The sequence below is a fragment of the Anas platyrhynchos genome, chromosome 6 (assembly GCF_047663525.1).
Source record: "Anas platyrhynchos isolate ZD024472 breed Pekin duck chromosome 6, IASCAAS_PekinDuck_T2T, whole genome shotgun sequence".
NCBI classification, from domain to species: Eukaryota; Metazoa; Chordata; class Aves; order Anseriformes; family Anatidae; genus Anas; species Anas platyrhynchos.
In genome coordinates this window covers 40,550,182-40,576,675 of record NC_092592.1, presented here as the reverse complement: position 1 = coordinate 40,576,675, position 26,494 = coordinate 40,550,182, and the positions used below count along the sequence as shown (strand labels likewise).

Genomic DNA, 26,494 nt, shown 5'->3' with positions numbered 1-26,494 from the left:
GTATCAGTCAGGGTGGTTGAATTATAACAAGACTCAATTTTTGTGAAACCATAAAGGAATAATGATAAAAGTAGAAAAGATGTGCATAGGCCTGACTCAGCAGACTCTAACCGTAATGCACGCACTTGACTTGAAATTAATGCAACGTATAAAATTAAGAGGAATTTTGCTGGGATGACTTCAAATGTTGAAACCTAAGATATATACATATATATATGTGCGATACTGTTCATGCTTGATGCAACCCGACTCTGAGGCTGCTTAGGAAATTTGCCCTAGGGAATATCTGAAAAAGCCTCCTGAAATGAAACTCACTTCATTTATTTTCCACTTCTGGAAGTATAGGACACGACTTTACAAACATTTAACCATTTTTCTGCCTTTTAAGACCTAAAAAGGAAGCAGTAAATCTGCAGGAAAGATATTCACTGTATAAGGAAGCTAGGAAACATGGAATCAAAGTATTCACTGGAGGAAATGTTTTTTTTTATAACTTACTCATTTTTTTCCTTTTTTTTTTTTTTTTTTCTTTTTTTCTTTTTTTTTTTTCTTTTATTTTCAGACATATATAGGGATGGGGCTACTAAGCAAGGGGAGGATAGGAAAGAAAATAACCCGGAATGAGTAGGCTTTGCTTGCAACCATGGGGAGTGGCTGGACTTGCTCCTTTTAGACAAAATCCAGACAGAAGCTCCTGACTTGGCTGTATAAAAGAGGGGAGCAGCAGAACTGCCACCTGCAGCACCAACCTGTGAACCCACAGCCTGGGGAGACAGGGCAAGGGCTGGGTGCTCACGGAAACTGGGCTGTGGGCTCCAGAAGGCGGCTGGAGCAGGCTGCTGGGGGAGCACGGACAGCCCAAACACCTCCTGTGCCTGGTGCATGGGTAAATAAAATACCTCAGCTGCCAATGCTGCAGATGTGGCACCATCAGAGCGTTCCGCATGCCCTCTAAGAGAAGAGAAAACAGCGCGATTGTGGAATAAATGATGAGTTCATTTCTGTTGCAGAGATGCTGCCTCGTCTCCCGTCGAAGACAGCCTCATCCAGCACCATCCCGGTGTGCATGCAGGCTCCTTGCTCCTAGCAAATCGTGTCAATTCTCTTTCTCCCTGCCTCCCTGTTGGTATTAAAATCCTTTCCAGCAGGACTCCAGCAAGCTGCAAGAGGAGAAGGCAACTGCGTGCCGAGCACTGCCGGGAGTAAACTGAGTGTATGCACACCTTTGCCAGCCTGCTTCACTCATCCCCATTTGGGATCCAAAAACCAGTACATATGCTCAGGGCCCCAGAGCCACCACAGCCACCGCTGCTGTAAGCCAGCCCCATGCCTGGTGGGGGGACACGATGTGTGTGCCACCAGTCCGGGTGACTGACCCAGAGCAGAAAGCATTTGGGCTTGAGACGTGTCTATTAAAGCTAGTAATGTGGGCAGAGCCAGGCTTGCTGTGCTTCTGCAGAAATGTGAGACAATTCTTGTATATGGTAACTTCAGGGAGTTTTATAGATTTAAAGCCGGCGTGGTTGCGAGGGGTGGAAAGAAAGAAAATGCGAGATGGGAGATAAGAGATGGGAGAGCAAACAGCGAGAGCTGATTGGGGCTAAGCAGAGAGAAATCAAATTCTCATTGCAGCTTCTCAACAGATAAAATCCAAATCAAAGCAAATGTGATGAAATGGCAGTGTTAGAAATGTATTGTAACGGGAAGGATCGTGTGCTGCTAACTGTGCTTCCAAGTGTGCACGAGCCAAACGCCTGTGACATGTGTGAGGCCAGGCGGGCCTGCACCCAAAGGAGCCCGGCTGCACCCAAAGGAGCCCATCTGGCCCTAAAGGAGCCCGGCTGCCCCATGTGGAAGCTCAGGGGCAGTCAGGAGGGTCATTGCCATCACTGCCTTCACTGCCCACACCTGGGGGAATCCCACCCCCTCAAAGCAGGGAGCAAGAAAGGGATAAAAAGGGTGGGAAGGGCAGGCTCCTGCTTCTTGAGGGGTGGTCAGCAGGGGGGACTGCTCTGGTGGGTGCCCGGATTATTTGCCCTGGGGTTTGGTTTGTGCCTTTTTGTCATCCTCCTGCAGCCAGCAGGGCCCTCGCTGCTGCCTTGTGTGTGCAGGCCGGGCCAGTGCTGTGACTGAACGTAACCTGCTGCAGGTGTGGTGTCCTTGTACCCTCCTGGCAACTGGCAAGCAGAAGGCTTTTTTACAGGAGTGTGTGTCTGGCATTCCTCTGAAAAGCTCTCGCACAACTTATGGGTGAGTAGTGCCTGAAATTTCCATTATTTAATGGGAGGTAGGCAGCTGGACTCTGAGCTAGGCCAAGCATTGCTTTGTGGCAGCAGAATGGCCTTGGCTTTTGCATGTGCAACAACACTTGTGTGTCTTAATGCTAAACTTGTGATGGTGAGAGGTGAAACCCAGCAGGGGCTGGCAGAGGGCTGGGTGGTAAAATCAGGGTGCTGCCCTCCTCTTCCTCCTCCTCACTGACCTCGTGCCTCTGGACCTGCTCATGGGCTGCTTGCTTGTGGTGCTTTGCAGCTCTCTGTCCCAGCATGGTGCTGGGGTGAAATGTTCCTGTCCTTAACCTGAGTGCAGCACTGAGTTACCTCCTGAGAGCTTTGTGTTTTGCTGGCTGTTGTTCCCAGGCCCTAGCTGCAGTGTCTCGTAACATTGCTTTTGCATCTTTGCTGTGTGGGAAGGCGAAGCGTGGGCACACAGCTGCTTCTGCGACAATAGGGGTGTCAGTGTGCGGGCTTTTAGGTGAAAGTGATGGAAATAACCACTTCTGGAGCTTGGCTTTGCTCCCTGAGATTGCACCTCCTTTAAAATCCTCAAACTTTTTCCACCAAGGGGACAATGCACAGAGGGATTTTAGGTAAGGAAAAACAAGCGGCAGCTAAGGACGCAGGTTTTTAGTGGCAATCTGTTATGAGCTCCCTGGCTTTAGCCACATATTTTATGCAGACACTGGATGAATATATAAACTGTAGCATCTCTTCAGTTTGGTATGGGGTAGTTATAAATGCCTAGACCAAAAATAGGCTTATCAGGAAAGCTCTGTTCTCATTAGGAAATTCAAATGCGCAATGATTTTGCATGTGCATATATTAAGTACTCTGGTTTCAAGGATTCCCCTGGAACAACGTGGTGTGGTTAGACTATGGGCCAAAAGTGGTGGTGAGCAGGGAACAAGCCTGGAGCTGGTGTGTGTGCTTCTATGTGGGTAGTATTTTAAGAAATTGTGTACTACTGTGAGCACTATTTATGCTAATCTGAAGTCTCTTTTGCCCCTGTTGTGAGGCCTCTGAGCAGAGGACTGGGAGGAGATGAGTAAGGCCTTCTGGCTTCCCTGGTATTTAGGAGTAAGATGTTCTGGCTTCCATGGTATTTCTCTGACAAATCCTTTGCAATGGGGCTGTGGTCCTCTCTCTGTCACCAGGGCAGGGTTTCTCTGGTCCCTGCTTGAGCCTGGATGGGAGGAGGCAAGAGCAGATCAGAGGCTGGGTTAGAGGCTTGCTTAGCACGTAGAAATTCTGCAAGCGGACCAAAATGCATTATTTTAAGTACATCACGTGAGATACTTCAGCTTCACGCTGAGCAGAGCCCCTCGTGTTGCTGGGGATGTGCTGCTGGCTGAAGTGCAGCTGTGACTGGTGCATTAAAAACATTTTCAAATGAAGCCACAATTAAACTCATTTTTTCCCTGAGTGAAGCAGTGTATGAGGTGATTCAAAGATCGAAGCCGAAATTCCTTTAAGTGGTATATTCTTTATTGCAGCGCTGGATGCACGGGGGATCTCTCCACCTATCGTGCATACCCAAAGCGGAAAGCAGTCTTGAATTTATACAATCAATCTATCAATATTCTACAAGCGCCTATACATATGCATTACCTATCCCCGCCTTCCCTCGCTTCTCATGCTAATTAGCCTTTTGGCACCTTGCGCCTGCGTAGAGCCTCCCAAGAATTGTGGGCAGGGGTCTTTGGGACGTGGGCAGGGGTCTTTGGGAGGAAGACCCCGAGTCTTCCTCACAGTGTACTTTTCACCTTTGGTCAGGAATCTGCTGAATTGGCACGTTTCTTAATTGCGAGAGCTGGTTGTTGCCAATTCTTCCGTTTGTTGTATCTTTATAATGAATTCCAATGTCCAATTTTGAGATTTATAGTCCTTACGTTTGTTTCTCTGTCCGTCTGCCGCTTCCTTATCATGAGTTCCAGTGTCTTGTTTCGAGATATACAGTCCTTGTCTGGGGATTGTCCTTGCCTCCCCAATGCCTCCCCAATACCTCCTTAATCAATCCCCCCTTTTCTTTTCCCATGCAAATTCTTTTGCATCAGATACTTTCATTATTTACAGTAACAAAACAAAGCAGGCATCTAAACAACATGCACACAAATATTCCTAACACTACTAATGTGATTAGAGCAATGAACACTTGTTCCCACCATTGGAAGTTGGGCAACCAGGCGGTTAACTTATTCCATATTTCACTAAAACTCCATGAAAGATCATCTTTACTGATCTCATGTAGGACCCTTGTCTGCTTCCATATTTCTTCCAGGTCGGTAGAGATCCTTCCACTCTGATCTACATACGTACAACAACTTGTATTTATTACTGTACAGACTCCCCCTTGAGCGGCCAGTAACAAGTCTAGGGCCATCCGATTTTGTAATACTACCTGTGATAAACTAGATATCTCTTCTTGTTGAGCCTTTATAGCATCCAGAGTTTTGTTTTCTAACTTCTCTATAATTGCAGAAATATTAACTATCGCCTTTTCCAATTCATTCACTCCTAGCCATGGGATAAACCATCGAACAAAACTATGAAAAGCGGTGTGTCTCTCTATCAATGGATTGTTAATTTTTCGTCTAATTCTCCAGATATGATTTCTCAAGTAACCTCGAGGCACTACATCATGTACTGTCATACTGGGGACTACTGCTCCAAGAGTGCAAGTTCCCTTCCAGTTCTCGGGCAAGACCTTACGGGCTGTATCATTGCATAGCCAATACCACCCTTTTCCTTCTGGAACTGGCCAGCTGGTTGAATTTGCCCAACTGCTAGTTGTACTAATATCAATTGTTTGATTACAAGATGTCTGATTTCCCACATAAGTAGTACCCGTATTTATACAATCCTGTTTTCCCATACCCTTAGGCGGGTTACACCTTTGTACACATACATAGTAAGATTCCAATGGCACGAAGCTACTAACTTCTAGTTCCAAAACTTCTTCATATTTTTGACCCCAAGATGTGTTTTCCCACAAATTAGTCCAAGGTAAGTTTGCAGGCAAGGGAATCCTGATTAACGATACACCCTTATTCCCATGCTGTGGCAGATGGGTGCATACCCAACAGTTTGTCTTATTAATTACTTGAGAAATTGTTTGTATCAGGGACAGGTGTAAGTTCTCATCCCAAACTGCCCACCCCGAATCTGAGAACCACACCCCTGCAATCATTAGGATCTGGAAAACCATAATTTTGTTGGTCCAATTGGAGTGGTGGTCCATATCCTCGCCAGGGCCTTCTTCACCCTCGAATCGTGGATCCAAGCTGCTTGCTCCTTAATCTTAATGGCGGTGTGTGTTGTCAGTAATACCTGGTATGGTCCCGTCCACTTTCCTTCCGTTTTTCCTCTAGGGGTTGTCCTGAAAAAGTCTGTATATATATAATCCCTGAGCTTAAAAGGGTGGATTGGTTGATCCAACCGTCTAGCCCAGGTCCTGAGAACAAATTTATGTACTTTATTTAATTATTTCTGAAGTTCAGTTATATATGCATATAAATATTCTAATCCTAACTGTGTTCGATCCTCTCCACTAAATAGAAATGGATACGACCTTCCATATAAGATTTCAAAGGGACTCAAATTCCCTTTTATTCTAGGTTTAACTCAAATTCTAAGTAATGCTAAAGGGAGGGATTGAGGTCATGACAAATTAGATTCTTGTCCGATTTTAGCTATTTGTTGTTTAATTAAATGTTTCATTTTTTCTACCTGTCCACTTGCCCGCGGTCTATAAAGAGTATGTAGTTGTCTTTAGAATATCTTTAGAATCTTACTTATCTGTTGTACCACTTGCACACAAAAATGTGAAACTCTATCAGAAGACATTGCTACTAGAATCCCAAAGCATGGTACTATTTCATTTAACAAGACTTTAACCACTTCTTCTTGCTTTGTTTGTTCGACAGGGAAAGGCTTCAGGCCTTCCTGAAATCATGTCAGCCAGAACCAGTAAATAACAATACCCCCCTTTTCTAGGGAGTTCTGAAAAATCAATTTGCCACAGTTGCCCCGAATAATTCCCTTTATCAATGACACCAAATGTCACCCTATTTCCTGTATTGGGATTATGACGCATACAGGTGTCACATTGTTGGGTTACCTGCCTTATTGTGGTATACAGATTTCTTGCTACCAAGACTCGATTTAATAGTTTATACAGGGCATCGGCTCCCCAGTGGGTTTTGTTGTGTTCCCCCAAAACCATAGGCCACACCAAATTAGAGGGCATAACAACCCTGTTGTCCTTCAAATGAGCACACCCATCAACATTCAGCTTCCCTTTTAGATCCTCGATCAACTTTAAATCTTCTTTTGAATATTTAGGAGCCTGTCCTTTCTCTAATGTCTGAATTTTACCGTCTGGTATTAAAGCAAGCACTTCCACTTGACCTCTTTCCGCCGCCCTTCTTGCCTCTTTATCAGCCAATCTGTTCCCAATCTCGAAGTCGGTGGATCCTCTTTGATGCCCTCAGCAATGCATAATAGCCACTTTTTCTGGTTGTTTTACAGCCTCTAACAATTTTAAAATTTCTTCAGCATGTTTTATCTGTTTTCCCTGAGCAGTCAGTAATCCACGTTCTTTCCAAATCGCTCCATGAGCATGTACCACGCCGAATGCATATTTAGAATCTGTCCAAATATTTACCCTTTTTCCAGCTGCCAGTTCCAATGCTCTCGTGAGAGCAACTATCTCCGCCTTTTGAGCTGATGTTCCAGGGGGTAAAGGCTTAGACTCAATTACCTGCTGAGTAGTTGTTATAGGATATCCAGCTTTACGTTGTCCTTGTGTAACAAAACTGCTCCCATCCGTGAACCAAGTTTCTTCCGCATCTTCCATGGGCTCCTCCTTAAGGTCTGGTCGGCTGGAATACACAGTCTCCATAGTTTCTAAACAATCGTGAATCACAGGTTCCGCCGGAGCATCACTAAGAAAAGAGGCTGGATTCACAATATTAGTTATCACAATTTCCACATCGTCCTGTTCTACCAATATTGCTTGATATTTCAAAAATCTCTGAGGAGATAACCAATGAGCCCCCTTTTGTTCTAAAACTGCTGACACAGTGTGTGAGACAAACACTGTTATCTTCTGCCCCATTGTAAATTTCCGGGCTTCTTGTATATTCATAATTACGGCTGCCACTGCTCGCAGGCAGCCTGGCCATCCTTTACTTACTTCATCCAATTGTTTAGAGAAATAAGCCACTGCCCTTTTGTAAGGTCCCAACTTTTGTGCTAGTACCCCTAAGGCCATACCCTGTCTTTCATAGGAGTATAACCAAAAGGGTTTAGACAAATCTGGTAAACCAAGAGCTGGGGCTCGCATCAACTCCATCTTAAGCTTCTTAAAGGCTGCTCGGGCTTCTCCTGTCCATATTAGTCTTATGCAGTTATCTTTAATTAAATCATACAAAGGCCTTACAATTAATCCATAATTGTTGATCCATAATCTGCACCAACCTGTCATTCCTAGGAAAGTTCGTAATTCTTTAACAGTCTGTGGTTCTGGGGTACGACAGATTGCTTCCTTGCGTTCCGTCCCCAATTCACGTTGTCCTCCTGAGATCTCAAATCCTAGGTACGTCACGTGGGTTTGAACCAATTGTGCCTTCTGTTGTGAAACCCGGTATCCATTCATTCCTAGGAAATTAAGGAGGCTCACCGTCCGCTGTATGCAGCTTCCCCTGTCTTCGGTAGCAATCAAGAGATCATCAACATATTGCAGCAGGACCCCTGCAGAATGGGGGGCTTCCCAGGATTCAAGTTCCTTTGCAAGTTGATTACCAAAAATCGTAGGGCTATTTTTAAACCCCTGAGGAAGCACTGTCCATGTCAACTGGACTTTTCGTCCTGAGTCAGGATTTTCCCATTCAAAGGCAAAGAGGTTTCGGCTTTCTGGGGCCAAGGTTAAACAAAAGAAGGCATCCTTTAAATCCAGTACGGTAAACCAAACCAACTTGTCCCTTAACTTGGTCAATAGCGTATAAGGGTTTGCTACCACAGGATGTATGTCTTCAGTGATTTTACTTATGGCCCTCAAATCCTGAACTAACCTATAGCTTTTTTCATCTGCCTTTTTAATTGGCAATATGGGTGTATTGTATTCTGATTCACATTCAATCAATAATCCATACTGTAAAAATTTATCAATTATCTCTTTAATTCCTTTCCTATCTTCTATCCTCAAAGGATATTACTTAACCTTAACGGGTTTCTCTCCTGGCTTTAATTTAGTAATTATTAAGGTCACATTTTTGCTCTTCCAGGGACTTCGGTAGCCCAAACTCCTGGACATATTGATCTGTGATCTCTAAAGGTATTTCACTTTTAGGGTCAGTTTGTATTAGTGCCAAGCTTAACACATTTATTAGTTGTTCTTCTCCTATTCTTAATTTCATTTTCCCTTTTTCAACGACAATTTCTGCTCCTAATTGCTCTAATAAATCTCTACCTAAGAGTGCCCATGAGGAGTTAGGCGTATATAAAAGTCTGTGTATGCCCCATTGTTTCCCTAACTTGTACTTCAAAGGTTCACAAAAATAAGCCTTTTCGGTTACACCTTGTCCTGGTTTCAGTTAGAATAGAGTTAATTTTCTTCCTAGTAGCTGGTATTATTATTATGTCTTATTAAACTGTCTTTATCTCAACTCACGGGCTTCACTTTCCATTTCTCTCCCCCGTCTCAGAGAGGGAGGGGGAGGGTGAGCGAACGGCTGCGTGGTGTTTAGCTGCCAGCCGGGTTAAACCACAACACACCTTTTACCCTAACATAATAATTCTGTGAAGGCATTAATGCTTGATTTAGAACTGAATACGTTGCCCCATATCAATAAGAAATTTCACTTCCATTCCTCCCCTAGCTTCATTATAATCAGTGGAGGATCCGCTAGGGTAGATTCCCCAGGTCCCCGTTATTCCTGTTGAAATCAGGGACCAATGATTACCCTAGAAAAAGGCTAGTCAATTTGTCCTCCGAAGCCAGGTCCAAACCGTTTTGTTTTATTTATTTATTTATTTATTTTCATTACATTTCAGAGTTGGTCCAAAAATTCCATAGGGGTTTCTTTTAGACCTTGTTGGAAGCATATTCTCAATTCCCAATTCATCCAGATTTTAGTATTTACTTAGCCGTTCATAATTTTAGGGATGATTAGGGTCTCAGTGGGGTCGGTCAGGGGAATGCAGTTGTCCACAGTTCCCTGAGCGGTCCCATCGGTAATCTGAGCTCGCACATGAACTCAGGTTGTTTTAAGAGTTAACTGTTTTTCTGTTTCCATAACAACTCTCTCTCGGACCCATCATGATCCATTTGCCCCAAAGGGCTAACACCCATGATTTTAAGATCTCTGCCTAGAGCAGAGGCAGAACTATTAACATTCCTACATCCTCTTTCCCTGCTCATTCAACTTCAAACACCTTTAACACTTTCAACAACCCTTTTAACACTTCCTTTATCTTTCTCCAGCCTGTACTTCTCTAATGCCAACATCAAAGGCTCAGTCAGGGGCCGACTTAATTCCGTACCTTTTCCCACCAAGATGCTGAAACAACATCAGTATACAACATTTCATCCTATTCTCCTTCTCAAAACCAACATTAACTGTAGCAAAACATTAGAGTTTAAAGTTCCATTTAGGGGCCACTTTTCTCCACATTCCAGCTTATAAAGCGGCCACCATTGATTACAATATTTTATCAATGTTTTCCTGTTCACACTTCCACCAGCAGATCCTCCAATATCCTTCCAGTGACTCAAAACACATCCTAACGCACTTTTCTTTAAAATTTCACTGCTTGCTCGCCCCCCCATTTTCCAGTTCACACTTTCAGAATACACGTGTTACTTACAAAAGCGTATCACAAAAACGTATCACTCACAAAATTACAGGCACGCAATATCTTTCAGTAGCGATGTCACAAAGCTACTATTACCAGCAATATTGCTAAAATCACAATAACAATAGTCAGAGTCAAATTCCACATGCGATAAGTCAGAAAACCGAACTGTGTAACACCATAACGATATCTTTCTTATAACAATGCCACGAACCTACTATTACCACCAGAAAAATAGCCAAAATCACAGTAACAATAACCAGAGTTAAATACCACACTCCATGAGTCAGAAAACAGAAATAAACAACACAATTCCAGATGGACCTTAAAGCGAGCTCTTTCCTTAAGGTCCCCAAATATACTTATGGTGCTTACCACAAAGTATATACCAAACACTGCCTCGCAGAAGATCACCTTCTGACTTACAGACAGTTCCAGATACAGATGGACCTCAAGGTCCCCAGATACACTTGTGGTACTAACCACAAAGTATATACCAAATACTGTCCTGCAGAAGTCACCTTCCGACTTACTGGACAGTCCCAGATGACCGGTCTACCAGAAAACCAAACCAGAATAAAGAATATACTCACTGACAATGATGGGGTCCTTGTCTGCCTCCGCAGTGATCCGGTGAGTCGAGGAGTCCCTCCGGGAAATCCCGGGGGTACCCTAGGGAGTCCTGTCCCCAGCGGGTCCTGCGGACCGGCAGAGAGGTAGTCCCATCTGGGGTGCCAGATTGATTCAAAGATCGAAGCCGAAATTCCTTTAAGTGGTATATTCTTTATTGCAGCGCTGGATGCACGGGGGATCTCTCCACCTATCGTGCATACCCAAAGCGGAAAGCAGTCTTGAATTTATACAATCAATCTATCAATATTCTACAAGCGCCTATACATATGCATTACCTATCCCCGCCTTCCCTCGCTTCTCATGCTAATTAGCCTTTTGGCACCTTGCGCCTGCGTAGAGCCTCCCAAGAATTGTGGGCAGGGGTCTTTGGGACGTGGGCAGGGGTCTTTGGGAGGAAGACCCCGAGTCTTCCTCACAGTGTACTTTTCACCTTTGGTCAGGAATCTGCTGAATTGGCACGTTTCTTAATTGCGAGAGCTGGTTGTTGCCAATTCTTCCGTTTGTTGTATCTTTATAATGAATTCCAATGTCCAATTTTGAGATTTATAGTCCTTACGTTTGTTTCTCTGTCCGTCTGCCGCTTCCTTATCATGAGTTCCAGTGTCTTGTTTCGAGATATACAGTCCTTGTCTGGGGATTGTCCTTGCCTCCCCAATGCCTCCCCAATACCTCCTTAATCAGAGGTAAGAGGCATCCGCTTGCAGCTGTCACCATCAGCCATGTCAGCAGGTCACTTTACCTGGTGGCTCACACAGCCAGCTGTGAAACCCTGCATTAAATGCATTGCAGAGAGGGAACCTCCAGGTGAACCTGACCGAGAATCACAGCCAGAGGAGCAGTGGGTTTGAAAATCCCCCTTTGCAGGTTGCAATGGAGGTGTACAAGCTGTGTGCTTGCTTTATTTGCTAGGTAATGTTCCCTGTCTTCATCACAGGGCAAAAACAAGTGGGAGAAAATCCTCATTTAAGAGCATCATTGTGCTCTCAAGTTGAGGAAGAAAGTGCATGAATAAGTGGAAGACTTGAGGAAAATAACCATTTATAATAGCAGAGTGCAGTAATTACGGCACAAGGCAACATTTGTAACTTCTGGGATTTGTGGATTAGACAAGTTCTAGAAGCACAAAATGTATTTTATTATCCTGAGATGTGTTCTCTTATTCCCTGCCACTTCACAACCAGAGCGTTGCTGGATTTTATTGTTTGACAGCTTAATTTCTGCTTTCCCTACAGTGGCAGAGCTGATGGCTAACACAGGTACAGAGGGGAGTGTTGCCAATGTTTTATTTCTGAGCCAGGTAAAGGACTGGGGAAGTACCGGCATCTGATGAATTGGATGGCGTGCTGATTTCTTTGCTCTGCAGCAGTGATGATTATAGCTGCAATGGGATGTCACCCCTCTCGGTGGGATGGCAGAGGCTATTTCCCTGGCTGTGGCAGGTTCCTGTGCCCCTGTGCTGGCAGATGGGCACCACAAGCGCTGGGAGGATGAGGAGGGGGTGTTGGTGGGCATGGCTGTGCCATGGGCCTGCCTCCCCTTCCACCTCTCCAGGGGAACCTTGCACTTTTGTTGACTGGCTAGCAAATACATAGTCTGGGTATCCCTGAGGGAAGGTTGGGAGAGCTGTTGGAGAGCCTGGCAGATCATAGATCCAAGCTGTGTTTCTCTACGTTTATTTTTAAAACGCTTTAGGAATGAGCTACTTCAAAGTGTATGTAAACTAAAAATATTACTTCTAATAAGCCATATCTTATTTAGCAGTATGAACACATTTCTAAATCCTCGCTTTCCAGAGAGATGTAATGTGCAATCCAAGACTATAAAATGTTGAACTCAGCAAGCTGCTCCCTGCCTGACAGCCAGGTAGTGATTAACTTAAATGATGCCTTTCTACACGGGGTGTTTCGATGTCTAATGAACTTCTGGATAATGCTGATTGCAATCAGTTCTCTGTCCAAAATTCACAGAATGATGGCTTTTCTCTTTTGCAAATAATTCAGAGACTTTAAGCGTACATCTTCTGCCAACTGTCCAATGAATATTAATCTATTTGCAATAAACTGCCTTATGAATAATTCGCTTCACAAATGAGTGAGTTTAAGATATTGCAGAGTTAAATGAACCATTAGCGAAGTATGTCTTGTAAATATTGCCTGTTATTGGGTCTTGTTTGAGTTTTGTTGCATACTTTTGTTCCTTCATCTATGAACACATTGCAAAGAGGGGCTTAACTTTTCCTTATCGCCCTTTTTATTGTCCCTATTGAAATGTTGGATGGATTTGTTAGATTACAACAGTAATGGCCCATCACTAAGCGGAAAAGACTGAATGGCTCCTGGCCAGTGAGGAACAGAAGGCAGAGGATGAGAGTACCTCGATTAAAATAAGGGCTGAGGGTGCCTGAGTTCAGATTTTGGGTTGGTCTTAAATTTCCTCTATTAACCAAGGCAGGACTTTCAGCCTGCCTCTGTTCCCAATGTTATAAAGTAAGGATATTCTTTTTGCTTAAGTTTTTTGATGAGAATGCTTGGGCACCTTATTAAGCCAGCGTCCTGCTTAGCACAAAAGGAGGCTGACCTTTGCTCAGGGTATTAAATTCTGTTAATATATTAAAGTTTGTAAAGCTTAACCATAATGCAGCTTAGATGAGTATAAAATGAATGAATGTCTTAGGCTTGTGTTAGGGCTGCCAGGGGGCTGGGGGGGGGCTGAGAAGAGGAGGAACTGCTCCTGTTTGCAGAATGATTGCCTAAATCTCAACAGATCAGTGTTGGCTTAGCGTGCTGTTTTCCTGTTGTGCTCTTAGTTTGAAGTGTTACTCATTTCTGTAGGTGAGCATCAAACGGGCGGTATTAAGATTGGCCTTTAAAAAACACAAAAATAATCAAACCCCATGAGCTTAGTTATTAATCACTTAAACTGCAGTGAAAAACTCTGTAAACTGCTTCCCTCGAAATAAAAGATCCAGTACGCTGGAGAAAGCCATTTTAAAGAAAATGGTTAGGGCAGGTAGATAAGTTACTCCCTTGAAACAATTCTCACCTTGACTTTTTGGGAGCTCTTGCTTTAAAAAAGAATTAAACTAGAAATTAGCATAATGACAGTGGCAGACTTTAATCTGCAATTTAAAGCATATTAAAAAAATATCAGACTTTATTTGTGTTTAAAGCTTTTAAAGCTGTTGCTATGCCTTATTATAGGAATATCTTCATAATTGCTCAAAATTCACTTTCTTGTCATTGAAGAATGTCATTTGCATGTGGAGGAGCAAATGGGGAGGAAAATATGTCACTTTGTTTGCATTGTCTAATCCAGGAATGGAAGAATTTTTGAGTGAACGTAGGTGCTTTGTCAGCAAGTTACCCTTTTCTTTTCCTTTTTAAAATGCTACCTGTGACTTCTGCCGAGAGTGCCGGTGGCTGGACTCTATTTTAATTCACACAATTAGCGTTTCAATATTGTGACAGGTTCATCAAAATCACCAAGCTGCGAACTTCTGACTAATTAGAAGTTGGCTGTACAGGGGATGTGAATCCATTTCCTCTGAGAAATGAGGTGAGACACGAATCTCTCTGCTTCCAAACCCAGAATGGTTAAAGAATTTAGCAATTTGTAAAAATATGCAAGCTGTACAGACAGATAAGGCTTGCTTATGAATAACATTACCCTATAACTCTCATCTGACGCTCTTATCCTTTTTATGCCATTGCTACGAAGATTGCAAAGTAGATAATAGAGCCATTTGTAAATTAAACAAAATGGTTTTTATAAGTTGTTATTCTAACATTTCAATTTGTTTTTCTCTTTCTGCTTTGGGCATCTCGGAGACGACCTATTTCCTGGGCTCTCGTTAGCCTGTCTCAGTGCTGGCTGCGGGGCTGTCGCAGGCTCTGGGGGCACAGCACGCCCTGCCCAAGGACCTGTGTCCATCCTGCCGTGGGTGGCAGTGCCTCTCCTGGCCAAATCCCCATGCAAACAGGCGGTTTGTGCAGTTCCAAGCCAGAAGGCACTGCCTTCCCTGGGCTCACTTTGGTAATGAACCCGTCTGTCCTTGGTGAGCTGGTGGCTCCTTGTCTCATGCTGCCCCCCGGGCACACCATGGAGCTGTGAAGGGAAGAGCTGCCACAGCCCAACCAGCCATGGGACCTCTCCCTGGAGAAGTCCTGTGCTTAACGAGAGGCTGTGACCCCAATAAAATCTATGCAGAGCAACAGCAGTGTCTTCAGCAAGGTTCTGGCCACTCTCTCTGTCCCCAGAGCTGCCACTGACCCTGCGAGCGGCCACCTGCGCGTGGCGGGGAAGGTCAGGAAGGAGCTGGTTTGCGGAGGTGATAACTCAACTTTCTTCTTTTATAGAAAATTAATTAGGCTATTATCAGGGGCTCGGCAGCAGCGGGTTGCCATGTGGTTCTCGTGTGTGGGTGTAGTCCTGAAGGTTTTCTGAATCTTTTAATTACTAGTCATGAGCGCAGCGAAGTCTTGTGAAGAAGTGCCTTTGGAGGAAAATATTACTGCATGGATGGGAGGCTGTGGGGAATGTTTCCAGCCAGGTACCTGCAGCCAGACCCGCTTGAAACAGTCTCTGGGAGAAATAAAACCAGAAGGAACAATTCCGTGTGCTTGAATTAACATTGCAACAGCAGCAGGGGTATATATGTTATGGTTTTAATTTCAACAATCTTATCAAATCTGGCTACCACAGAAAGGGTTTCAGAGGGCCTTTAGCATTGCCAATGTTTTTCTCTATTGAAGCACCCATTAGTGTGTTCTCTTCTGAAAAAGGTCCTTGTTTTTACTTGGCTAATCTGGGCTTTTATACAGATTTTAAAGGTTTATTGCTTAGGAACAGCAAATGCCACATTCATACATAGGCTGCGGTACTGTGTCAAACTGTTAATGTTCCTCAGGTATTGCTGGTGAGGTGGCCAATAGGTTAGGTTAGCTGTCTCCATCAGTAGCTTTCTGTATAGCATCACCAAAAATAAGTATTTTGTTGGTAGCTTTGAAGAAATGCACTGAAAGTACAGAATCGCAGAACGGCTGGGGTTGGAAGGGACCTCTGGAGACCCCTTTGGAGACCATCTCATCCAACCCCCCCCCTGAGCAGGGTCACCGAGTGCATGTTGCTCAGGGTGGCAGCAGGCAGGTTTTGAGTATCTCCAAAGGAGGAGACTCCACAGCCTCTCTGGTAGCATCAGATAATATTAACTCTTATCTAAATCTCCAGCAGATTACTGTTAGAGCAGTGTTTATTACCTGCAGCATTGCCCGTGATGTTGTGTAGTCCTTGGCAATCCTTAAATTCATAAAGATGGTTAAAGCTGGAGATGCTGAGCAGCTCTCACGGCAGCAGCATTCGCAGCTTGACAAAAGCAGCCAACTTTCTTTTGTGGCTATCATTAGGTTGTTTATGCAGGCAGAAGTTTCTGCATGTGGTTTTTGTTCTGAAGATACACATTTAAGAACAAAATCACAAAACTAATAGCCTGTAATAACTCATCATGTCAATTCCTATTTTTTTCTGTGGCATTGAGATTGGCATTGAGACTACACAAAAGTTTCCCTCCAGCTGAGGATCTGAAAGACCTGCGTATTTTGTTTTGTTGATGAAGACAAATTCTTCAAACACTCAGTTGCATTAGCTTAATGTCTGAGTGTGTGTGTTTAGGAATATGATGATAAATTGAGTTGGTCAGTGTTTGGCATACATGTGTGCAGTTGATCACTACAAAGTTTGAGGATAACATGCAGAAGTTAGCTGTTAAATGTATAAAGTCTCTATAGATAGCGTTGCACATCTTGCTGCCACGTCTGCTGAAGTTTCCCTTCCACCCCAAGTTTGGTTTTCAGATTTTTGAGCTTTTCCAGAGCTCCTCGTCCTTTCTCCCTTTCTGTGCAGAAACATATCAGTGGCCTTCCATGTCCAAGTGAAGCATTTGGTAAAAATCTAGTTCTACCTGACCTTGGCTGCATCATGTAAGAAACAAATTTGCAAGATGGCTTAAAACTTTGTTCTTTTAACTGACCTTTGTTCTATTTTCCTTTCATTATTTGCTTTGCTCCTTCATTTTATTCTTCTTGCTTTTTTAATCATCCAACTTTGTCCTCTCAATCTCATCCTTCTTTCTATATCTTATCCTTCCTCTTGGTAATCTTCTATCAGACTGTTTTTTATCTTAACACTGTCTTTTCATTTTATTTTAACATGCTATTTTGAGCTTTAACTTCTGGACTTGCATTTTAAAAAACTGGAGGGAGGTGGCCAATGTGGAGTTGCATCCACTCCCTGTTCTCAATCCAGAAAGCTGACTTCTGTTGCCAGCCTTGAATTCAGAAACACCTTCCCCATCCTTGCAGACAAAACCAGATTTTCCTCCTGTATGGAGGTGATGGCTAAATTCAGGTATTGACCTTGCTGGGAACATGCTGACCTTCAGCCTGTTTGGGCTCTTTGGGCTGGTTACATGAAAGGGTGAGCCCAGGGATGCTTGTCTGCACTGGTCAAGCACTGGCTAGACACCAGCAGAACATTTTCTGGTAATCTAATCTCACTAATTCTGCACTGCTATTGAAAGGGAGAAAAAAGTGATTCAGAATCTGTTTGACTCAACAGATAATGTTTATCCTTCCTGTAAATGCAGCTTGACCATCTATGGAAGAAATATGATCCATTTAGTTTCATATTTCAGACTTCAGCTTCAACTAGTGCAGCAGTAATGAATCATTGACCCTAGAAAAATATCACTGATTTGATTAATTAGCACTTAAAAAAACCTGCTAGGATAGGAAACTTTCAAAGGTTGGAAATAATGCTGGTATTTTATTTGTCCTTTCATTAACTGGATTCCTAAGAAAAATTCTGGCATGATGATCTTTATGGGCATTGTTTCAGCTGGTGCAATGTAGCCTCTGATTAGGTCATCTTTATCAGAAATATTATGATATGTTGATCACAAGAAAACTTCAGAGAAGTTGATTTTATTTGACAGAGATGGAATTTCTCTTTAGAACCAACTTTTTAAATTCAGAAAGCATGGGATCCGTTCAGAACGGGTAATGTATGCATTCCTTCTTATTCATAAAAGATGGTATTTAACAGTTTCCCTGGTTTCAAAGAAATACATCCCACTCTAGCACTTCTGCTGGAAGCAGTGTCTGGCTTTGCCCATAACCAATGTACCCACATGCGACTGAAGACGCAGCTCCCCAGGCTGCTGCAGGAGCAGCTCGTGCATCCTGTGTGCAGTGTTTGGCGCTGGGGGAGGCGACAAGCTCTGTGCAGCAGTGAAGTATGTAAGGGCTGACTGGTGCCGCTGCATCATCTTTATAATATCTCTGCTGTGCTGAACTACTGAGCTCAGTGTTTGCTCTAGATGCGTACCCAAGAGCCTTATCAGTGGAGCAAACGAGCTATTAAGGAGTCCGAAAAGGCATTAAAGTGCAACACTTGCTCTTGCTACAGGGAGTGAAAAGACTTGCATGTGACCAGTGAATGGTGGAGAATGGGTTGAGTGTGGATGCTCAGCAGATACCTGGAGGTGTGATTAAAGGGCTGCAGTTAAGGGATACCTGGGCTGTGATTAAGGCACTTGCAACAGAAAAGACTGATGTGTGTCTGCGGGGAGCCACAGTCTGACAGTGGCCTGGGGCTCAGCACATCTGCTCCTCGCTTTTTGGTGCTTTCTGGTAGACCATGGCAGAAGTACAGAGGCTGGCGTGAGGTCCCCTGGGCTGCCTTGCCACAGGAGGAATACATCACTGGGATCTGCTCTCTGTAATCCAGAAAGATCCGTCTCTGAATTGAGACCTATGCATTTCACGAAACCCATATGCTAACCTAATGGCTTCAGTTTTCCAAGAACTGAAATCTGTTCTTAAAAGGCCCTGGGAAGAAAACAGGAAAATGTTTGCATTTTAATTTCCTTTAGGAACGGACATGTTCAGTGGTAATTTAGAATTTAATCTCAAAACAAGTTACAGTATTATCATTGTATGATATAATGCTATTACATGTTAATTAAATTAATTGAAGTGTGTTAACTGGTAATTAGTCAAATGTACTTTAATTGGATAGATGGCATTATGGCACAGGGAATAGAGCTTGACAGACATCTTACAGATGTCTGCTCTCCTACCTTTGGCTTGTCTACCTCCGTAGTAAATAGGCTTTGCATTTTGTGTTGCTGAACTTTACATGAGCTTTTTTCTGTGAATTGTGCCTTTGGGATATCCTTTGATCCATGCTGCTTATTGGATTAAAACTACTTTAATAACTGCATAAAGCTATGTTTGGATTAAGGAGGGAAATTAACGCTTTGAGGAAGGAAATAACGAGACTTCGCCTAGCTCACTGACTTCAGGCTCCTCGCACGAGCAGAATCTGTCAGCATGCAGCGTTCTGGTTTTTGTTGAGTATCACTTATCAGTATGAAAAATGACATGTTTTTTAAACTCAAATGTCCCTGAAAGTGTGCCATTTGCAATTACAACATACTGAAACGCATTGGTGCCCCTCACAGGAGGGTAGAGTGGCCCTGCCAGTGTGAGCTGCAAGTGAGAGCAGACACGTGAGGATCTGCGCTGGATGCTGGATCATTTTTAGCTGTAAATGGTGTAAAACTCAACACTGCACTTCTCAGCGCTGTGCTGCAGCAGCCCCGTGTCTGTGTGGGCCTGGGTGAGAGCGGCAGAGGATTGCCACGAGTGGAGCTCTCAGCTCAAACCAGAGCTGCGCTGTGCTTAGAGGTGAAGGCCCGACGCTTCCCTCTGGGTAGAAGAGCCTCTACGAGAGCAGCCCCAACACCCAGGTGGCACAGCAGGGCCTTGGGGACAGGCTGTGGATGTGCCCTGCTGTGCTTGGGGCTGTCCCAGGCCTCCTGGTGCCACCATGGGCCTGGTGCTCGCCGCGGGCCTGCTGCTGCCAGGCGCTCGGCAGCCGGCTCCCACTCCTCCGCTGTGCCGCTTCCAGCAGCAGCTTGTTGTCATCTGTTATGACTAGCGATTTGATCGGATCTTATGGTTTGGCAGTTCTTGCTGGGAAGATCCCAGCACAAATCTATACTGTCGAGGGTGACTGCTGAGAGATGAGACTAACTTTTTTTTTTTTCCCTGAGTGTTATTTTCACTCTGGTCTAGTGTAATGATCGTAGATACGTAGTTTTTTTTTCTGTTTACAGCAGTGTGACAGGCTGGAAAGGAAAAATCACATCCAGGAAGCTATTGATAATGTTTTCCTCAACTTCTTCGCTCCAAAACAGAGTATGTCAGCATGAAAAAACCTGCTACAAACCCATATAAATGTAGGGATCTCTATTTGGGAAGCTATTTTCTAGCACAGGGTAGTCCCTGAAGCTGTGTGTGTGTTTCAGACCAGAGTTACTGACCTCCCTGCACTGGTGAATGGCATGACTGGGAGGGATTAAAAACCTGCCTATTTTGAAGCACTTCCTTTTCCTTACGCTGTTTTTAAGATCCTTCTGGTGCTGCCGGGCCCAGCACAAGCCTGTGGGTGCTCAACATGGGGGAGCTGGAGCCGCTCTGGGCCCGTCTGGCTGTGGGTGAAATAATGAGCTCCAGAGCCGAAGAGGATTTCATTCATCTGCAGACGATGCTCTTAAATGAACTTACTGTAAGCTCTTGCTCTAATTAAGGAATAGATGGCTTTCTTAGCGCTCGTTTGGCAGGGAAAAAAAAGATGCACTTGTTTTTGTGTGCTATGCTGGCATTCATACACTGAACACTTCTCTAGCCCTAATACCAAGGCATCCCTCATGAGCCCTGGGCAGAGAGAGACTGAGGTGCCAGTCATGTAAACTGATTATCCTGTCCTTCCCCTTTAAAATATATTTTTTCTTTTACATTTAATGTGCTTGCCTTAGAGCTACAGCACTTTATTGAGAACAAATCCTGCTGCAGGGGCTGCTTGCTGCTGGGAGCTGCCTGGTTCTGCTCCTGGCTGCTGCAGGGACAAGAGGAGAAATTTCAGGGCTCTGTGCACCGGGAGCAAAGGAGTGGTGCTGGCTCCCCCCGGTGTGTCAGGGTGTGAGCTGGGCATTGTGGAGCTGCCAGTCCTGTCCTGGGCACGTGCTGTGCCCTGAGGGATGGATGAGCCCCACAGATCTCGCAGATGAGCCTCAGGATGGGGAAGCTTGCTGGCTGTCCCCACAGCAGCACAACTGCTTGTTCCCCTCCTGCCTGCCATGCTCCAGCAGGTGACAAGCTCCCTCCTGCCTTGGGAACTCTTCCTGGGGTTTCTTGATGGCTGAGCTTGGTAGCAGCAAATTTTTTTAATTTGAGAAATGCAGATAAAAGCCTTGCTGCTAGAACACAGAAGGCCAAGACGATTTCCCAGCCACCCGCCTGTATGGAGAGCCCCCAGATGAAGAAGCGCATTCACGCAGCTGCATAAATATTGCTACTAAAATACTCCAAGCACTGTTATGCCCATCAGCGCCCTTTATTTGGACGTTAGCTCTGCAGCCAGAGAGCAGCCTTCTACCGTAACACAACGGCTCGGCAATCTCATCTGATTACGGGAGTAAGTGGTGCATACGAAGCAAAGCTGCCTGATGACAAAGCCCTGATATGAGGGATCTAGAGATTAATCAGGCACATCAGTTTTTCTGTAGGAAACAGCCAATTTCTTCAAAATTAATGGATTGGAAGACTTCCTAGTAAATTTAGGGAAAAAAAAAAGCAGATTTGTTTGGAGTGTGGAGTGCATGGGGTGTGTTGGGAGGAGCGGTGTTGATCGGTGTCAAGCACAGCACTGATGCTGGGGCTGCTCCAACAGCAGGGCCACCAGGCCCCCATGTGGGACCCCTGGCTCCCCTCTGTCCACTGCACCCACAGGGGATGGCAGTGCCATGGGGAAGTCCTGGGAAACACGAGGTTTCTTTGGTACTGCCGTCACAGCATCGCTGCTGCCAACCAGGCAGTGAGAAGTCTCCTTTTGCCTGCTAGTACCGGTATTCAACAAATAATAATATAATCAGAGCAATCAAATCTTCAAGTGCTGTCACATTATTTCTGGAAGTTGAAAGCATGAAATGCTCTGGCAGCTTTTGCGATAGAGGCTGAGCAAACCGGTGGGTTTGTGATGGAGCAGGGCTGTTTGGGGCCATGGGAGCTGTGCTGAGCTGGGCTTTCTGTCCTGGCTCTGACAGGGAGGGCAGGGCAGCAGCCCCTCTCCTGCCCCCCTGCTGTTTGGGATCAAGCTTAATTTAAGGGCAGAGGTATTCAGGAGACTGCCTGTCAGTGCTGTTTTGTCTGCTGAAACAGGCACAAGGAAGCGAAGCCTGCCCGGTTGGGGTTAAATTTCTGGGTGTCTGTAAGAGTCCTGGAGAACAGAAAAGAGTCAGCTACAAGGCTCTGGCCATTGCTTCCTCCAAGCCAATGAACACAAATCTTTCCATCTTTCCTGAGACATGGGGCAAGGAGAGGTGAACAGAAAATGAATAAAATGAGGTCTCAGGGGTGCGCTGTGAGCTGGGCTGAGGTCTGCGGCTCCGGGCTGAGAAACGGCCGGAATTTTGAGCAGCTTTCATGCGTTTGTATGCAGTGGAGTTACAGGGTGGGGTGTGCTTTTAGTTATTTGTCTTTTAAAATTTTTTATCATATTTTAATTTGTTGGAGAAGCAGAGCTGCTTCATTTAGCTGGGGGAAACCCTTCACCAGTAGCGAGCTGGAGGTCTTTGCTGGAGACACCACGCTTTCCTCAGCTGGTGCAAGACTTCTGGATTCATTTCACAAGTGGAGGAGGGTTTTTAATGGGAGGCCACAAATGTAAGTGGATAAATAACGCCTCAGGAATGGCATTAAACTTACAGTCTGTTAACTTTTATTAAAAGGTTGGCAATGCCACTTCAAAATATTTGTATTAACTTTAGCAACTTATTGGGGAAGCCGTTTCAGCTCCTTGCACCCTGTGCACCCTTACCATGGCACGATCAAGCAGGACCAGCAGTACATCGTGTTGGCTCTGGATGACCCCACGAAGAACCCAGGAAAGACTTAAGAGTGGTAATAAATAATAATAATAGCAATAAAAAAGGCCGATATGTTCAGGGATCTTCCCCCCTGCTTCTACTTGGCGTCACAACAAGAGACACAACTCAATTACTGAAAAAGAAGGACTGTGGAGGATGTAATTGCCATCTAGCAGCAGGACCCTCTTGAATTGATTACTTTTTCCCTTTAGGAGCTTGCTTGTCAGTTGAGCTTTGCTTTCATTAACGTACTTTTCCTCCCAATTTTAGTCTGCTCAAAAATATCCTAAAAAGCAACTTTTTTTTTCTTCCCTCCCTCGCAGAATAGCACTACCAGCCAGTGCAGAGGCTGTTTGTAAATGAAGCTGAACAGGGGAATTTTCTGATAGGGAAGGATTTTGGTTGTTATCGGTCTCCCCTATGAGCCAGGGCTGTGGCAGTGTTCTCGCCTCCTTCAGGTGTCCCCTGGGGAAGACACAGCAGGCGTGCAGCGCTACCTGGGATCGTTTCGCTCCCTTGCTTGGCTTTCTCTGCAAGCTGCTGTGATCAGGGAAACTGGTGCGGGGGTCCCAAGGTGTCCCCTGGGCCTCTCCAGGGCCATGTCCTGGGAAGGGGCTGGTGCATCTCCAGCAGAAACGTGCTGGGAGGAGCGCAGCGGGGAGCTAAGAAGGAATAAAATCTGTTGGACCTGGTGACCTCTGCACAAAATACCTGGTCTGGAGGTGAACCAACCCCTACACCGAGCAGCAGCCAGGAATGTTGTGGTGAGCAATGCCCAGAGAATCGGGGGCGAGATGTGTGTTCCTACCCAAGACCTGCATTAACAATTTTTTTAAGCTCTGTCCTGTCAATCTTTCCATCTTTCCATCTTCCTATGAAGATTTAAGATCATGTGCATTGCACATTAAAAATAGCCATTCCCTTTCCTTCAGGGGAAGGAAGCGATATTTTGGGATTTTGTTCCGATGTCTTTTTCGTATGTATTTCTTTAAAGTGTTCTTGAATATTTTCAAAGAACTGATCTTACAGAGTTAGGAAAGCGCCTTATAATGATGGGATAGCAACGACCGTTATTAGTTGAATGAAAGGAACCAATTTGTATGCAGTAACACTTAGTTTATTAATAATGATTAATCAGAAGTGCTTTGGTCTACAAATATTTTTTAGGTAAGCTTGATGTATGGTTCTAGTTGATGAATTATATCCACTACAACCGAAATAAATGCTCGGGAGCAAATTGACAGACTTGTGTGATATTGCTACCAAGACTTCAGGAAGTGCTGTACGCCTGCTGCAAGGGAAGGACGCTCCAGACAAGGCAAAATTAGAATAGAGAGCAACAGAAATTGAGCAATCAGATACTGCAGGCATTGCCCCAGCTACTGCAAAGCCTACAGTGTGCGTTTAGGACCCCCAGGGCATGTGCCGGGGTCCCTGCTCGTACTGTGGCAGTCCCCAGGCGTTGGTGGAGCATCCCAAAGCACCGCATCCTTTGGGCATGTTTAACCTCACCCAGCACCTGCACTGCCACCGGAGCTTTGTGTTTTACATGGCTGTGTGCACAGGTCATGTGGAAGGAGCTGTGCAAAAACGTAATAATTGTGAAATCTTCCAAAATATGGGTTTGTTCATGGTTACGAATGGCCTCCTGCAGGAGGGTTTCTGTGTGATCTCAGGCTCACGCGAAGTCTCTCTTGCAGTGCTGTGTCAGAGCAGTTTGCTTGGCGCTGTACCTGACAGCTGACTGGGGCATCTTACCCGAATTTGTCTGTACGAGGAGCCAAGTGAAGCAGGTTCTGGATGTCAGCTCGTAGCCCGCAGGAAAACTCATTAAGGGATGAGCTGCACCGTGGACTGTTTTGAAAGCAGAGGTTCTCACAAAGAAGATCATTATTCAACAAAACGGTTTCTCCGAGCAGTAAACAAAATATAATCAGGCTTGTGACGTGAATGGCACATTGTAAAGTGGTGTCAGCTGTGGGTGGGACCTTCAAACAGAAAGAGCATCTGCCCGGCTAAGTGGAAGCGTGCTCTCGGGGAGCCCTCCTTCCTTCAGGCACTGCGCACACAGAGAGGAAAGCGGGGATCAGAGGGGGTCTCCGGCTAATGAAGGGAGGGATGCAGGAGAAAACAACACTGGCTCCTGCCCCCCCGTGTCTCCTTTTAACACTGGAGGGGCTGTCTTCTTCAGCTGAGCACAGCATAAATAAGTCATGGTTCTGGTAACGTTGAACCCAAAGAAAGAGATGCACAGCTTGGGGAGATCTCCAGAGAGACAACATGCATCCGCCCGGCATGGACAGAGGGAACATCAGTCCTTACAGGATTACTTTTATTGTTCTTGGCTGATGTGTCAGGGAAATGAAGCAGGAAGAGGAACTCCAAAGGCTAGCTGGAAAACAACCACCACAAACGACCCCCAATGTGTATTTTAAGGTTTTGAAATCGGTGGAGTCAGCCTAACCACCTCGGAGAAGGAAAAGCAGCCCCGAGGACCAAGGCTGAAATGTCAGAGCAGTGCCCTGGGGAAGGCCCCGAGGTGCAGAGGGACTGCAGGGACACCCTGCAGGCTGTGGGAGCATCGGGTGCCTCTCGGAGCCTGGGACTCGTGTCTGGTGGGGTTATGAGGCTTTTAACAATTCCTGCTGCTTTCAGCTCCTTCCGAGCCACAAGCTTCTTTTTACTAAACAAGGAATTAACTTCCTGTAGGGTTTTCTGTCTTAAAGGGTGGATGCCACACCTCGGTCAGTGTTATGCATGACCTGTGTTAAATGGGATGGTCAGAAATCCTCTCCCCCTGGAAAATCCAACAGGCTGCCAGTGAGTCCCAGGAGCTGGAGCCAGGCAGTGAATCAGGAGAAGCCTCCTGAGCTCTCCCCAGCATCTCCTCCTCCTCCTCCTGCTCCCCCGGGCTCTCAGCTGGAGGCTGGGGGGGGGAGGGAGCCGCGGGCTGCTGCTGTTTGAGCTGTGCACCCAAGGGATGGGGTGCCGGGGGACCCCTGGCTCCCACCTCCAAGGGCAGCAGGACCCAGCCCTACCCCCAGAAACAAGCCATGGGATTCAGGCGCTGTGAGTTTGCTGCACGTCTTTTATCCAGCTCTTTGCTGCCTGGGGAAAGGTGGCTCTGTCTCCGCCAGCCCCCTCCTGCCTGCGGTGCGCGGGAGGGAGAGCTGCGGCACAGGTGGGTGGCGAAATGCAGAAACCCAGAAATGCAGAATGACAGAATCGAGCCCAGCTCGGGGGCTGGCAGCCACTGCCCTATGCTGAGATGGGACTGGGGGCAGAAGGAGCAGCCCAAGCTGGTTGTCAGCTGCCAAGGGAGCTCTTCACGTGTGTAATTAGGTGGCGAGCAGCAGTGAGGAGGGACCGGGAGAGCCCTGACCTGAGAGTGCTGCAAGATGCTCTTCTGGGCATGGAGCAGCACCCGTTACAGCTAAGCGGCTGAACAACAATATTGGGGAGTTTAATGTCAGAGAAATTAAATATGAAGTTTTCCAGATGGAAAAATTAGCCCTTAGTACATTTTTTGTACCTCAACACTGGTATTTTCACATTTGGTTTCTAAACTGGTTTCAGAGATAAGTGTGAGATCGGGGTATGCTGCCCCCACCACCGAATCCAGAATAGTAGGGATGTTATTTAAGAGCAGTAATTTGGGAAGAGAGATAATTAGGAAACAAAAGTGTATTAAAATTACTATAAAAAAGGATAAAGCTCATAAAAATGAAATTGCTTGGCTGAT

General features: G+C 45.3%; 1 long non-coding RNA gene across 1 annotated transcript; it reads left to right on the top strand.

Moving 5' to 3' along the window:
• Positions 1 to 1,990: 1,990 nt before the first annotated feature.
• LOC119717379 (uncharacterized) lies at positions 1,991 to 26,196 on the top strand. The gene is made up of 3 exons (XR_005266785.2): positions 1,991 to 2,015; positions 2,150 to 2,250; positions 24,453 to 26,196. It is a non-coding gene; the product is annotated as an uncharacterized lncRNA (long non-coding RNA).
• The last annotated feature ends 298 nt before the right edge of the window (positions 26,197 to 26,494 follow it).